General features: G+C 47.0%; 1 pseudogene; it reads right to left on the reverse strand.

The window, feature by feature from the left end:
• Positions 1-12021: 12021 nt before the first annotated feature.
• Positions 12022-14386, reverse strand: LOC104607402 (uncharacterized; annotated as a pseudogene).
• Positions 14387-15300: the final 914 nt, after the last annotated feature.

The following is a 15300-nucleotide window of genomic DNA, read 5'->3' on the forward strand; positions in this document are numbered from 1 at the left end:
CATCCCTACGGGTAGCTTCCCTTGGGAACACGGTCCTGATGAGATCGTGATTTTCCGGGAGCAGCTCGCTGCGGGGCTGCGATTGCCTTTCCATCCTCTTCTCGTCGAGGTTCTAAACCACTTCAGTGTGACGGTCGGCCAGCTTCACCCGAACTCCGTTAGGAATTTAGTGGGGACGATCTCCTTATTCTATGACGAGAACTTTCCTTTGGATTTGGAGATTTTTTCCTCTATTTTAATGCTAAAAAAGCAAGCGGGTCCCCTCCCTGGGCGTAGGCGAGCATACTACCTGTCTCCTCGCCCAGGTTTCAAGCTCTTACACGGACTCCCTAATAAGGTCCCGACGTGGAAGCGGGACTATTTCGAGGTGCAAAGTGCGCTGGGGTGGCCGTTTCAGACCGGCTGGGGGATGGCCGCTCCCGACTCCGGCGTCACACTCGATAAAGAGACGGCGAAGGGCCTCCGGCAATGGGTGCGGCTTGGGCTGGAGTGTCAACGGTATCTGGCGGAGGCCAAGCTTATTGCTGCTGGCCTGAGTTCGGGTAGGTTCTTCCCCTAGCGATCCTGTCTTGCTCTTCTTTTACCTGTTTTACTGATGCCGAACTCCTTTTCGCAGGTACGATGGACTCTCGAGGGACCCGAGGTGGGCACTTGTTCCAGGGCATGAAGAGGAGAAAACGGGTGGCTAAGCGAGCTCGCGCCGAGCCACCCTAGGCTGCGGAACCCGAGGTACCGGACTACCTGGCAAAGGATCAACCTATGGAGCCCGAGATGGTTCCTCCTATGCAGGAGCCGGCGGGGGCTCCTTATGCCGAAACTACTCACACAGGGGCTCCCGCTTACTCCGAGTCTGCCCATACGCGAGTTGGGCCGTCGGGCTCGGAGGCCCCGGGGGACTTCAGGAGTGTGTTGTCGCCTATTCACGATCTTCAACGGAGTAAGGAGGCCATGTTTCCCGAGGAAGTCGTGGCGTGGACCGAGCTCCCTCTGCACCAAGTGGCCTGCCGTGCCGTTACCCATGCCATGGTGGTAAGTGCTCCCTTCTTTAGAGTTCTTCGGCCTTTATTCTTCTATTCGTTCCTTTGATCCCTTGTTTCCCTTTGGAAGGTGAACTCTTCTATTCACGCCTTGGCGAACCAGGTGGAGAGGTGCTCGAGGCAGGCGCGAGATGCCGAGGAGGCTGCTCGAGCTGCTGAGGAGGCTGCTCGCCTCGTGCGGTCTAGGCAGGCGAAGTCTCAGAGAGATGCTGAGGCCATGGGAGTGGTGGTGAAGCATATGGCGGAATTGAAGCTGGACCTGCAGCATTAGGTAGCATTAGGTCGAGTATCTTCGAGAGGATATCAGGGAGAGGACTCAGATCTTCTCTCAAGGCATCGAAGACGCGAAGAAAAAAGTTGTCAGTGATTATATCGCTTCGCTGGATTTCGATGATCTGATGGTGGACTCCTACAGGAGGGGTTTCAAGCTAAGCCGGTGGATGATCCGGAATACGTACCCCGAGCTTGATACCAGCGCCATATCCACTTCACGCATTACTCAAGAGATGGCTAATCCTGCGGATGCCGAACCGGACTCCAAGGGGGAGGCAGGTCCTTCGGGTGTTGTCGAAGTGGCTTCTGATAACGATGAAGTAGCCCCTGACTTGTAAAAGATGGTGGCTTTTTTTTTTGAATGTACACCTTTATCTGAAATGAAATGGATTTTTTGTTTAAGTGCTGGTTGTCCTGTCCTCGAGCTGCGTTTTTTGCCGAACTGATCATTTCGGTCCTTTAATTCGTTTTTTACCTTGGCTTCGGGATACTTGCCTTGGTGGTTTATAGGTAGTATCTTCTTAAGTTGATGACGTTCCATGCTCGAGGTACTTGTTTTCCTTCTAGGGTTTCGAGCTCGTATGCCCCCCCACCGAGTGTTTTCTTTACTCTATAGGGTCCTTCCCAGTTTGGCCCAAGTTTCCCTATGTCGGATTCGGGCACCATGACCTTACGGAGAACCAGGTCGCCGACGCGGAAGTTCCTCTTCTTTACTCGCGCGTTATAATACCGAGCTACCTTTTGCTGGTAGGCCGCAGTTCGGATGTGCGCGAGGTCTCTCACTTCGTCCAATAGGTCGAGGTTGGTGCGTAACTCGCCCTCGTTTGTCTGTTTGTTGTATGCTTCTAGTCGCAGCGTAGGTACTTCGATTTCCGTCGGGATCACCGCCTCGGTGCCGTAGGTGAGGTTAAAGGGGGTCTCTCCTGTGGCGGTTTTTTCCGTGGTTCGGTGAGCCCATAGAACACTTGGTAGTTCGTCTGCCCACAAACCTTTGGCTCGGTCTAATCGTGCTTTCAGTCCGCGGAGGATGGCTCTGTTCATTACTTCTGTTTGGCCATTTGCCTGCGGGTGTGCGATCGACGTGAAGTTCTGACTAATTCCCATACTTTGGCACCATTCTTGGAACTTGATATCCTCGAACTGTTTGTCGTTGTCGGAGATCAGTACCCAAGGTAGCCCGAAGCGACATACAATGTTCTTCCAAAAGAAGTTCTGTATGTTTCGGGCTGTAACTGTTGCCAGGGGTTCAACTTCTATCCACTTTGTGAAGTAATCTACTGCCACCACTAGGAATTTTCTCCCGCCTGTCGCTGGTGGGAATGGCCCCAGGAGGTCGATGCCCCATTGGGCGAAGGGCCATGGACTGGTGAGGTATTTGAGGTCGGCAGCGGGTTGATGGTGGATATTTGCATGCTTCTGACACTTGTCGCATTTTCTGACGAGCTCGATTGCCTCTGTCTTCATCGTTGGCCAGTAGTATCCTTGTCAAAGTGCTTTTTGGGTGAGGGCTCTGCCCCCCAGGTGTCCGCCGCACAAGCCTTCATGAGTGTCGCGGAGTACCAACCCGGCTTCGGTTGGGCGCAAGCATCGCAGGTAGGGGAGCGTGTAGGATCGTCGGTACAACCGTTCGTCTATCATGACGTATTTGGCTGCTTGGCGCTGCACCCTCTTGGCTGTGTTGTGGTCCGCGGGGAGGGTTCCGTCTAGCAGGAAGCTCGCGAGTGGGTCGATCCAGCTCGGCTCTACTTCAGTGACGGGAGCGACCCCTTCTGCCCCACCGAGAATGCTGGGCTGAGGTAAGTCCTCTACGTACACGATTCTCCTGGCGTTGTGGCTCGTGCTAGCTAGTCGGGACAGGGCGTCGGCCTCAGCGTTCTCTGACCTCGGGATTTGCTTGATGAAGTGTGACTGGAAGTTGAGCAGAGCCTCCTTTACCTTTGCCAAGTATGCAATCATTGTGAGCTCGCACGCTTCGTATTCGCCTGTAACTTGGTTGACCACGAGCTGGGAATCACTGCAGATAACTATGTGCTTTGCTCCAACCTTGTGCGCTAGGTTTAGCCCGGCTATCAGTGCCTCGTACTCCGCCTCGTTGTTGGATGCCGCGAACTCAAGGCGTAGTGCATATTCCAGCTTTGTTCCGCTCGGGCCGTGTAGCACTATTCCAGCCCCGCTGCCTTGCTGGTTCGAGGAGCCATCTACGTGAAGGATCCAGGGCACCTCATCCTAGTTCGTGCTTGGTCTAACCAGGAGGGATGCTACACTGGTTGCTACTTCACGGGGTTCAGACTCGTTTGGCTTGGGAGCTCCGAGTTCGCCCAAACTGGGGATCTCGGGCTCAATCGGCTCAGGGGCTTCGAGGCTAAACGTGCATTCTACGATAAAATCTGCCAAGGCTTGGGCCTTAATGGCGGTTCTTGGCTTGTACTGGAGATCGTACTCGCTGAGTTCGATGGCCCACTTCGTCCGTCGGCTGGAAACCTCGGGTTTGAGTAAAACTTGTCTCAGAGGTTGGTCGGTCAGGACAATGACGGTGTGAGCCTGGAAGTACGGGCGGAGTTTCCGTGCTGCTATCACCAGTGCATACGCTAGCTTTTCTATCAGCGGGTACCTTGTCTCTGCTCCCTGCAAGATTTTACTAACATAATATATGGGCCGTTGGACCCGGTCTGCTTCCTTTACTAGTACCGAACTGACCACCTCGTCGCTAGCCGAGATGTACAGTTCTAAGACTTCGCCTTCCTTGGGCCAAGCTAAGGTTGGCACATTGGCGAGGTAACCTTTTAGCACGTCAAACGTGAGCTAGCAGTCTTGGGTCCACTCGAACCCTTTGCCTTTGATTGCTTTGAAGAAGGGTAGGTAGCGATCTGCCGACTTGGACATGAAGCGGCTATGCGGCCGTTTAGCCTCTGAACTTCTTTTACTTTCCGAGGCGGTCTCATATCAAGGATGGCTTTTATCTTGTCCGGGTTGGCCTCGATACCGCGCTGATTGACAACGTAGCCTAGGAATTTGCCCGAGGTGATGCCAAAGACACATTTGTTGGGGTTCGATTTCATGCTAAACTGACGCAGGATTTGGAAGACAGAATCCAAGTCTTTTATTAGTTCTTGTGAAAACCGTGTCTTGACGACCATGTCGTCTACATAACACTCTATCTTCGTGCCAATCAGGGGCCGAAACAGCCTATTTACAAGTCTTTGGAAGGTCGCCCCGGCATTTTTTAATCCGAAGGGCATGACCTTGTAACAGTACAGACCGAACTCGGTTATGAAGCTGGTTTTTTCCTCGTCGGACTAGTCCATCCGGATTTGGTTGTAGCCTGAGTAGGCATCTAGGAAGCTTAGCAATTCATGTCCCAAGATCGCATCCACTAAGCGGTCAATCCTGGGGAGGGGGAAGCAGTCTTTCGGGCAAGCTCGGTTCAGGTCTGTGTAGTCGACGCACATGCGCCACTTGCCATTCGCCTTTTTCACCAGGACAGGGTTGGCCACCCAGCTCGGGTAATGGACTTCCCTTATGAAGTCTGCCGTGAGGAGCTTCTCGACTTCCTCGTCGACCGCCTTCCAGTGTTCTGGGGCTAAGTTCCGTTTCTTCTGTCTAACGGGTCTGACTAAAGGGTCAGTGTTAAGTTTGTGAGTTATAAGGCCAGGGTCAATACCGGGCATATCGGGCGCGGACCATGCAAAAATATCTAAATTTCGAAGTAAAAAACTTACCAGTTCGGTCCGTAGGGGTTCTTTAACGGAAGCACCGATTTGGAGTGTGCGAGCTGGGTCCGTAGGCGAGGTTGGAATCGCGACTGTTTCCTCTGTGGGCAAGGCTCATTCTTCGCCTTGTTCCGTGGGCCGCTCCAGATCGAGGTCGCCTGCTGCCTTGGTCTTTCCCTTTAGGGTGGCAACGTAGCACTTGCGAGACTCGAGCTGGTCGCCCCGCGCTACCCCCACACCGAAGTCCGTAGGGAACTTCATGGCCAAATAGTAGGTGGAGACCACCGCTCGTAGGATATGCGTGATTGGCCACCCTATTATGGCATTGTATGGGGAGGGGGTCGCGACCACCAGGAAGTCGTGGTTGAGTCTGACCGCACAAGGCCACGTGCCGACTTCCACAGGTACCGTTATTTTTCCGAGGGGCCTGACTTCCTCTCCGCTGAAGCCCACCAGGGGAGTGTTTGCGGGCTTCAGTTCGCTCCTCGGCAGTGGGGGTAGCGCGAATCTACGAGTACGCATCTGACCTCGAAGTCGCTGATCCTTAGTTTAATGACAAGCGCGTCATCGTGGGGGTAGCGAACTCCTCGTGCGCCGTCTTCTGTGAAGAGGATTGGTTCTTCGGTCTTTGGCCTTTTCGAAGGGTTCTGCTCTTTGAGGACCGCTTCGCGAACTGAAGTTCGGGCTGTTGCCGAGGTACACCCTGCTACCACCGAACCTCCCACAATTACATGGATGGTTCCCCGAATTGGCCTCTCTACCGGAGGCTGTCGCTACAACGGTTCGGCAGGCCTACTACTAGATTCGGAGGCGTCCTTTTCGTGCTTGCCCGGCCGATCTGCTTTATTGTTATTATTGTTGTGTTGTACAAAGTTTCTCAAGTATCCGCGACGGATGAGCCCCTCTATTTCGTCTCGGAGATTATTGCACTGCTCGGTACTGTGACCATGGTCCCTATGGAAACTACAATACAAATTCTTGTTTCTTTCGTTCGAATTTCCCTTTAGGCGAGGTGGCCATTTCACGTACGGGGCGTCCTTGATCGTCATTAAGATCTCGGTCCGCCTTGTGTTCAGTGGCGTGTAATCCGTCCGAACTGGTAGGGGAGCTTGGAACGACTGGTTCGGTTTTGGGTCCCGGGCCGGGTTTTTTCGGTCGACTGAGTTAGAGGGCTCGCCATCCCTTTTTCTTTTCTCGTTTCCGCCCTCGGTTCGTTGGTTGATTTCTTCCTCCGTCCTCAGGAACTTGTCCGCGAGCTTGAGGAATTCGGCCACGGTCGTGGGCTGGTTAGCTACCATGTGCCATTTGAACTCTTTGTGCGTCACCCCTCTTTTTGCTGCCGCGAGCTGCACCGCGGGGTCTAACCGCGGTATCTGTAAGCATGCTTCATTGAATCGTTTGATGTAGCCCCGTATGGGTTCTCCTTCCCTTTGGACTACTCCGAAGATGCTTTCTTCTGCTCTGGGGCACCGTTTGCTAGTGACAAAGTGTGCAGTGAAGACCTGCACGAACTGAGCCCAGCACTTTATCGACCCGGGGGCCAGGTTCCTGTACCAAGTGCGGGCTACCCCCCTGAGGGTGGTGGTGAAAGCCACGCACATGCATGATTCGCTGGCTCTGGCGATGTGCATTTGGGACTGGAAAGCGTCAACATGGTCGCTGGGGTCGAAGGACCCATCATACTTGTCTAGAGGTGGGAGCTTGAAATCTCTGGGCAAGGGGACTGCCAGGAGTTCTGACGCGAGGGGGGAAGGAACTGAGAGAATTGGGGCAACTCCTACCTCGTCTGAGCTCGTCTCGCCTTTGCCTCTGAGCTCTAATTGAACACGGGTGGTGGTTCGTCGACTTCGCCGGCGCCTTCGCTGTTGAGTGGGCCTTGTGCTAGCGCTGCTGGCCTTCGTGTTGCCGAGCTCGATGGGCCCGGAATGCTGGTAGTCCGCTGCTGCCAGTGCGCCGAATTGGTTTTCCATGAGTGGGAACTCCGGTTTGGAGCCCCGAGGTGCCGATCTCGCAGGCGAGGTTTCCGACCCGCCTGCGAGCTGCGAGGCGGGGATGACTTTTCTCTCTCTCCGGCCTGGGGATGAGGCCTGGCTGTTTGGGGGGTTCTGGGGCCTGGAGGCCTTTCCTTGGTGGGGGTGCCCATCCTGCGGAGAGGCCTTGACCGGCATCGGAGCAGGGTGGCGAGGTGGAAGTAGTGGTTGGTTCGGTGGTAGTTGGAGGAACTGCTGTTGATAGTGATACTGGGAGAGGTTGTGCAACACTTGGTGCTGGTGAAGCTGGTGTTGCTGGAACTGTTGCATGCACTGCATCAGGTCGTCCAATTGGTTTTGGCTAGCTGCCAGGGGAACGGCGGTTGGTTCAACGAAGGTAGTCTCGTTGGGGAGAGGAAAGGGGATGTTTGTGGCAGGAAGGTTTACAGGCGCCACTGCTTGTGGTGTATTCAGATTGGGAATTCCGTCCACCGAGAGGGGGATGGTGAACTGCCCAACGCACACCACGGGAACTTGAGGCTGTTCCCCGGTGGTGTTTGTCTCTGTGCCGCGTCCGGCGTTGCTGGAAGAGGCCATGAGTGTTGAGTTTTTGAAGCGTTCCCACAGACGACGCCAATTGATGATGCACAATCCGGCCGGTCTTAGCTGTCAACGATCTTGCCTCTGAACTGAGTGGCAGGGGACCTGAAACGGAGGGGGTGAAGAAGCTCCGGGGAGAACCCGGCGTAAGGGCTCCGAAGCTCAAGTTAGAATCTTTCAAAGGCAAGATAAGCCAGATAGCGCAAAAGTTAGCATACCTTGTTCTTGGGGGGTAGGGATCCTTTTATAACCACCTCGCGCACTCACTTCCAGGCTTCTGTCAGATCGGGCATGATTATCTCTGAGCTCCTGCCAGTTCGGATGCCATCCCCTCTAGCCGGACAGAACCGCCACTGCTCCTTTTGTCGGAGCCGTCTCTGCGGCTGGTAACGACGGTGGCAGGTGGCGGTAGCAGGAGGCCGTTTGAAGTGCGGCTGTTAGGCGTCAGATCCCAAATCAGTCATGTGCGCCGCCCTTGGATACGGACGTCCTCGGTGTCAGGTATGTTTGGTCAGTCTGGTGTTTCGGAAGCGAAGTGCTGGAGTGGCGAGCGAGATGTCTTGAGTTCGGTTTGGGGAGTGTTCCGAGCTGCCATGGGCCAGCTCGGGTCCCGGCTGTGGCTTAGAACCCGAGATAGTTCGGGCTCCTTGTAGGGAGCTCGGGTTCTCAGTAGGGAGCTCGAGTTCTTAATAGGGAGCTCGGACTCCTAGTAGGGAGCTCGGGTTCTCGGTAGGGAGCTCGGACTCCCAGTAGGAGCTCGGATTCTTGGTAGGGAGCTCGGGCTCCTAGTAGAGAATCCGGTCTGGTGGAGTTCGGGCTCAGTAGTGAGCTTGGACTTCGTTACTTTCGGTGCTCGTTTTGGGCGCTCTGCTGCCCCGAGTTGCTTGCTTTTGCCACGTGTCGGGTGATTGCGAGGTCGAGCCAAATTTCCCTTCATCACTAACCATATAAAAGTTGAAGCATTCACATCACTTTGATATAATAGTTACAAATCAAAGAACTTCACTTGGGTTCATTCTACGGCTAATCTCTGCAAAAGTCCTTCCAAAAGCTCCTCTGTTGTTGGTGGTGGTGACAAGAAAGTCTCCAAAAAGTCACGCCAAAGGATAGCACTAAAGATGAGGATGAAGAGAACTATCGTAGGGAAAATGTTGTTGAGCTCTCGCTCTCAAAGTCTTGGCCAGAGTTGCGGAGAGATGCCAATGGAGAAGCAAGAGTTAGGACTGTTCACGGGTCGGGTTGAGTTGGTTTACTGATATTTTTCCAACCAATCCGACCTAGTCGGGTTACCTGAAATTGAAACCAAAACCAACCCTGTGTTAAGTAAAATCGACCTGATCAATTTGAGTCAGTTTGGGTTAGTTTTTGCTCTACTTAGTGGTGACTTAGTTGTTGTTCAAGTATTCATTTCTGGTTCTATATTCTCAAAGGAAACCAGTATTTCCTTAATGTTTTGTTGCCCATCCATGGATCCAGTTGTGAAAGGAGTAGAGTTTGAGAGTACTATTTGCCAACTGGTGTCCACTTACACTATAGATATGAGAGATTTATAGTGTAACTACTAACTAGGAGCTAACTACTAAGTCGGTTCGGTTCAAATCGGTTTTAGTTTTCACACATGAAAACCGAAAACGAATCGAATCATCGGTTTATGATTTTTTATAACCCGAAACCGACCGGTGCTGAAGAAAACCTGGCCGACTCGGATTGGGTCAATCCGAGTTGGTCGATTTGGTCGGATTGGATCTTCTTATGAACAGCCCTAGCAAGAGCGACTTTCAACTAGAAAGTCTTCTATAGTAGCGGGTATTTGATTTCAGTACCCGAGGGCATCTGATTTCAGTACCCATTTTATAAAAGGGTAAAACAGGAATTTTGGAAAAAAATTATGATTTTTGTATTTTACCCTAAAAAAAGGCTTCTAGTAAGTGGAAGCAATTTTTTTTTTTCTTTTGATAATAAAAATTTTAAGTGGAACCAAGTCCGAGCATAGCTGTTTTTGTGTGTGTAAAGAGTTTGTTGATAGGCAGGAAGATTCTAAGATAAAGATCTTGTTGGAATGTGGGCGGGTAAATAATGGCAAGAGAATAAAGATCGGATTTGATTTTCGAAATCCATGCATTAAAGCAGTAGCTAAGGAGTTTAATGGTCAAGAGGTGGCATCACCTAATGCGGTAGTAAGTCAAAATCCATGGGAATTATACCCGCCAATTGGGTTGGATCAGAATATGCTACACCCTAACCTTAAATTGTTTAGGTTAGGATTGATCCGTGGGCAATTCAAGTCAATCTTAAAATAACTGATATATATATATATATATATATATATATATATATATATATATATATATATATATATAACAAAATCAAAGGAATTAATCTTAAAATCTCAAATATAAAACAAAAATTCATAAAATAAAGATTAGTACAAACTTTTAAAAATACATAAATAATTCCAATTAGACCTGATAACAGAATCAACAGGTCAACCCATGACCCAACTCATTTTTTATTCAAGTTGGATCGAGTGAAGTTATTCTCAAATTCAGATAGTTAATATTGGACCTTAACCTTATTTTTTTTTTTGGGTTAGATCGGATTGGGTGATTGGGTTAACCTTTTGCTAGGTCTTTTTTGGATGCTCAAACAATTAGCTAGCCCTATGTGTATATGTGCGTGGCTGGATTTTTTTTTTAACATGGTGTGGTGTAGCTGTGTGGGTACAAAACTTACCTATCTCTGCATAGTGTTATGTAGGGGAGATGTTTCCAATTCACGGGAGGTAGTGTATTGTAGGTAGGCTTGGACAGAGTTCTTGTGGGCAAGAGATCCGGAGTCATATAATGGAGTGTTTTTCGAGTGACCCACTCTCCGTTCTACTACATACTGCTGCTAAAGGTTGGTGATTTGCAAGAACGATTTAAGAAATTGAAATAGATACATTAAAAGACACTAGGAATCAACTTGGTCTTGACTGGTTCTATGATCTAAGAAAAAGAAAAGAAGCGTATATCGTTTTCTATAGAAATTTGTGAAACCAATTTTCCCATAAAATCCTCATCCCTCAACAATGAAACTATGAAAGGGTCGATTTGGTATTCTTTTGGATTTGGCACATATTTTTTTTGATATTTTCATTATTTTCTCTTTAGTTTGGAATGAACCTAGGTATGTAGACATGGCCGAAATATATATAAGCAGGAAAAAGTTTAGAACTCAAACAACCTGGGCTCAACTGTGAGGCCCGGACCAAGTTGAATGCATTTGGGCTTGGGTTGACTAGCTCAGGCTCACATCTGTTGGGCTACGCTTTACGCTGGGGAAGCTTATGAATTATGATGGCTTACGTACTACGTAGAAATGCTTTTAGCCCAAGCGAAGCTCAATCATTCAACTCTTAGGCTCAGTTTGTAAGGAGTACATAAGTAAATAAGTGTAAAAATCTTGTATTTTTGTACTTAGGGCTCACGGTAAGAAGAGCCCTATGCAGTTAAAATCTATAAATCCGGTAAATCCGCATTACATTTAGCACCTTGGACATATTTTGTTTGAGACCCAATATCCAATACCCAGGAGCAAGGGATAAACATTGAAGCACCATTATGACTAAAAAAGAGATTAAGGTTGTTTTTGGAGTCATTTCTATTTCTACTTGAAACGTTTTGGGTTCATCAATACAAATTGCTATTAACACATTTTCACTAATTTGATCAGCCCAATAAGTTTACGATAAAAACATCAAGGATACAAATTAATACAACCTAAGTCAATCAAGAAGAATGTCCCATTCCGCTGAAAATTTTTCTTATTTTTTATCCGAGTCAAGAAACTAAAATCAGATTTGATTTGTTATTGAGACAATTCTTCACATTTTTTTTTTTTCTGATCACTTGTTTTTAACCACTTATTTTTAACTTAGGTTGCGTTTGGAAACGATGCAAATAAATATGAATGCAAATATTTAGAATGTAAAATGGTTCATATAAATTGCAAAGTTGGGTTAGTTTTGCACTAACAAATTTACCTCCTTACCAAACAGGCAAAAGTGAACCAGAATGCAAATTTACCCTGAACCGGATTTACACTCCATTTGCATCGTTTCCAAACGCAGCCTTAAGCAATCCCAAACATGGCCTTATGTGGCATTTGATAAATCTGAAATCTCTAAAATTAAAAAGATATTAAAAGTGTATGAAATTTGAAAAGAGACAGTTGTTTTTTGCCTTTTTAGAGGCTTTAAATAAAAAAAAAAGGTTGCTTGTGTTGGATAAAACCTTCAACATCTAAAATTCACTATTTTACCCCAAAATTAGACTATTCGGTAATTTTGATTTCAACTTGTACTATTTCATAAAAATAATTTATTAAATTCAAAATAATATTAAAAAATATGAATAAATTATAAAAATAAAAAAATAAATTATTAAAAGTTAAAATAATAATAAAGTCCATAAAACAATAAAAAGTATTTAATAATTAGAAAAATAATGTCTTAAGGAAGAAGAGGAAAAACAGTGGACGACAGAGGAGTTGTATTAGAGGAGTCACTTGTTTAAGACATTTGCCGCCGCTGGTTCACGAGAGTCACTTGCGACGGAGGAGTCACCGCTGCAGGTTTGCCGGAGGAATCACTTGCTGCCACTTTCAAGAGTTATAGCGGTGGTCGAAAATGAAAAACAATGGACGGAAGCCACGAAACCATAAAGGAAGAAGAAAAAGGCCTGAACTCGTTGTCGCTAGTTCGTCAGAGGAGTCACTTGTTGCCATTGGTTCGCTGCTATGTTAAGTGGAGAAGATGAACAGTGAGAGAGAAATGCAAGCATGTTTTCAAGGGTATTTTAGACTTTTGATCAGGTTTGAAACGCATTGAACACATTCAGCACCTGGCCCAAGTCTTATTATTTCAGATCTGAAAATAATTTTCAGACTTATACTTCCAAACACCTCTAAGGCTTAAAATGAATTCAATAGGAGTTTGATCCATCCATGAGATAAGTTGCCAAAGAAAGAAAGAAAAAGTCCCTTTCTTGCCAACCGAACCAATTTAACTTTGCAATTCAGTAGTGTACCTCTATAATTCTTCAGAATTCTATATCACTGTAGTAGAAATGCTGCTTGCTATGGGGAGATGCAAATGGATTCTCTGGCCCTGGGCTTTCCTGGTCACTGTAATTGGTGCCTGCTTGTCTGGCTTTGATCAAGTCATCACTCCAAGTCTCCATGTGAAAGTTTGAACAGTTGAATACAATAAGAGTTGGCTCCACATAATCTTTTAAAAGGGACCCACAAAAGCACCTAAAACATAATCTATAGCATGCACTACCCAACCGGTTGGTGGGCATAGTGGATCAATCTAGTGCAATCATGGCCCACTCACGTATATTAACATTTATAGAATATGGCTCCAATGGACCATGATTATAATCTAATCTTAACACACTTGAAGAAGTTCATCAAGAATTTCTTAGTTTGAATCTTTTAATATCATTAACATATTCAACCTCTTATAAGATCAAGTCACAAGGGCCAAGGCAGCCATCAAAAAACCAAAAAAAAGGCCAAGGCTAAACAAAGACTAAAATCATTCAAGAATTAACAGAGAGAGAGAGCTTGCCTTTTGTGTAAAAGGTTTTAGAAGAAACGTTGGGATGGCATTTTGACAAACAAGATTAAAGAAACGTCAGGTGCGGAATATACAGAGTGCCCAATATAAAAAGCCAGTTGATGTCCTCTAGTGAAACCAATTTCAGAAGTCAGAACGGTATGAACAACCCAAAAACTACTCTAAATAAAACGAGACAAACAGATGAATTGAAGAGAGAAAATCAAAGATACGCATTATCAGCCATCACTGTTCACCATTACTGTTTGAACTTGAAGTGATGATGTTATTGGAGAGGATGAACGGGAGAGCGCGAGTTCATCATCATATTCTTGAATTCTTCAAAACTTATCAACCCATCTCCATCGCAATCAACGCCACGAATCATTTTCTTACAGTCTGCGATCGAACACTTATCGTCCCCCAGACTCCTGAACACCGCCTGCAATTCTTCCGGTGATATAGACCCGTTTCCATCTGTGTCAAATATCATAAACGCGTGTCTCAGATCCTCTACAGCTTTTTCCGAATCAACCCCGTTCGTGTTCAAGTCAATAAACTCGTTTAAATCGATAAATCCATTGCCATCCAAATCAACCACCTTCACCATTTTCTGCAATTCTTCTTCCGTCACCGGGTTTCCCAAATTCTCCATTATCGAACCCAGTTCAGACCAAGAAATCTTCCCATCCCCATTCATATCAAATTTCTTGAAAACTGCTCCAAGTTCCTCGACCAGGGTTCTTGAGTTCCCCGGCTCGTGCAAAGAAGACGACCTCGAGCTACCCGAGTTCTCGCGAGGGGAGCCCGGAACAGACTTGCTCTTCTTTTTCCGAGAAAAAGGGGATCGAATACCCATAATTCTCTTCTATGTTCCAAGCGTGAAAAACAGCAGATATGTGTTCCAAGCGTGAAAAACAGCAGATATCGGAGAAGAAAGACTCCAGATATAGAGACCCAAAACGATACAAGGCGAGATAGACGGCGAGAGAGTGTGTATATTAGCCAGCTAGCTAGGGATGAAGAAGATAAAAAAGGTAAAGCTTCAAGGTGGTTAATAGTCAAAACAAGAACCCTTATCAGGAGGAGTTGCGTGAATCTGTATGCCGGTAGACTTGGAGCGTTACAATCTAAATTTAGATGGTTGAGTTTCGAGTTCGGAAAACTCCCAACGAGAGAGAGAGAGAGAGTATTTAACAGACTCCCTCAGCATAACTCCTGAGGGACACACGGTTTTCTAATCTTTCTTAAATTCCGATATATCTTCGTTAACTATCCTAATTGGTTTTGGAAACTTCTTGGAAGGTTCCTCAGTGGCATGCACGTTCGGTTCTGTAATATATAATCTATACTCAAGACTGTAGACCAAATAAACTAACCGATGGATTGGAATCTCTTTTGCCAGTACAAAATTAATGGAAGGAGAAGGGATATTCTGTCTGTGATCAAGGCGGAATAGAACAAAAGGTGTCCATTGTACAAGATAGATATTCCTTTTTTTTTGTGAAAAATAGAGGTTTTTAATTAGATTAAAATTCGAAAAGAGAACCAGCTTTTGGGAGTGAAGTGGGAAAAGAAAAGTAATTTTTTTGACTGGAATTATCCCGAGGCACTTTTCTATGTTTCTACTTTCTACCCAACACATGATCAACGGTTGATTTTCAGATTGACGGAGTCAAATATTAAGGTGGGCCATGGTAAGCGGTAGGTGCCTGTTGTTGTGTAATTTCTAGGGTTTTTATCTGAAAATCTCCCTCACTTTTTCGGGAACTTTAAAACACCTCCCGGGCAGGCATTTTTCTGTTAAAGCAAACAGGTCTCTACAAGGTTAATTACCGTAATACCCTCTTCAAGTACTGTGCTCCGTGGTCCCATATATGTGTTTACTAGTGTTTGATTATGCAAGCCTGTTATATATGTCAGTGTTTGTGGCAGAGTCAGAATGAAAAGAAATGAATTTAGGTAAATCTGTCAATGTTGGGGTCTAGCGTAGCATAGTACAGGGTAATACCAATACCTAACCAATTATTAATCAGTTTCATGCAGGTGGGAGGTGTTTAATCCGTCGCTTCCGTTGGAAAATGGAACCTAACTACATTTCGGTTAGT

This window comes from Nelumbo nucifera, chromosome 4, assembly GCF_055504915.1.
Source record: "Nelumbo nucifera cultivar China Antique chromosome 4, China Antique-T2T, whole genome shotgun sequence".
NCBI classification, from domain to species: Eukaryota; Viridiplantae; Streptophyta; class Magnoliopsida; order Proteales; family Nelumbonaceae; genus Nelumbo; species Nelumbo nucifera.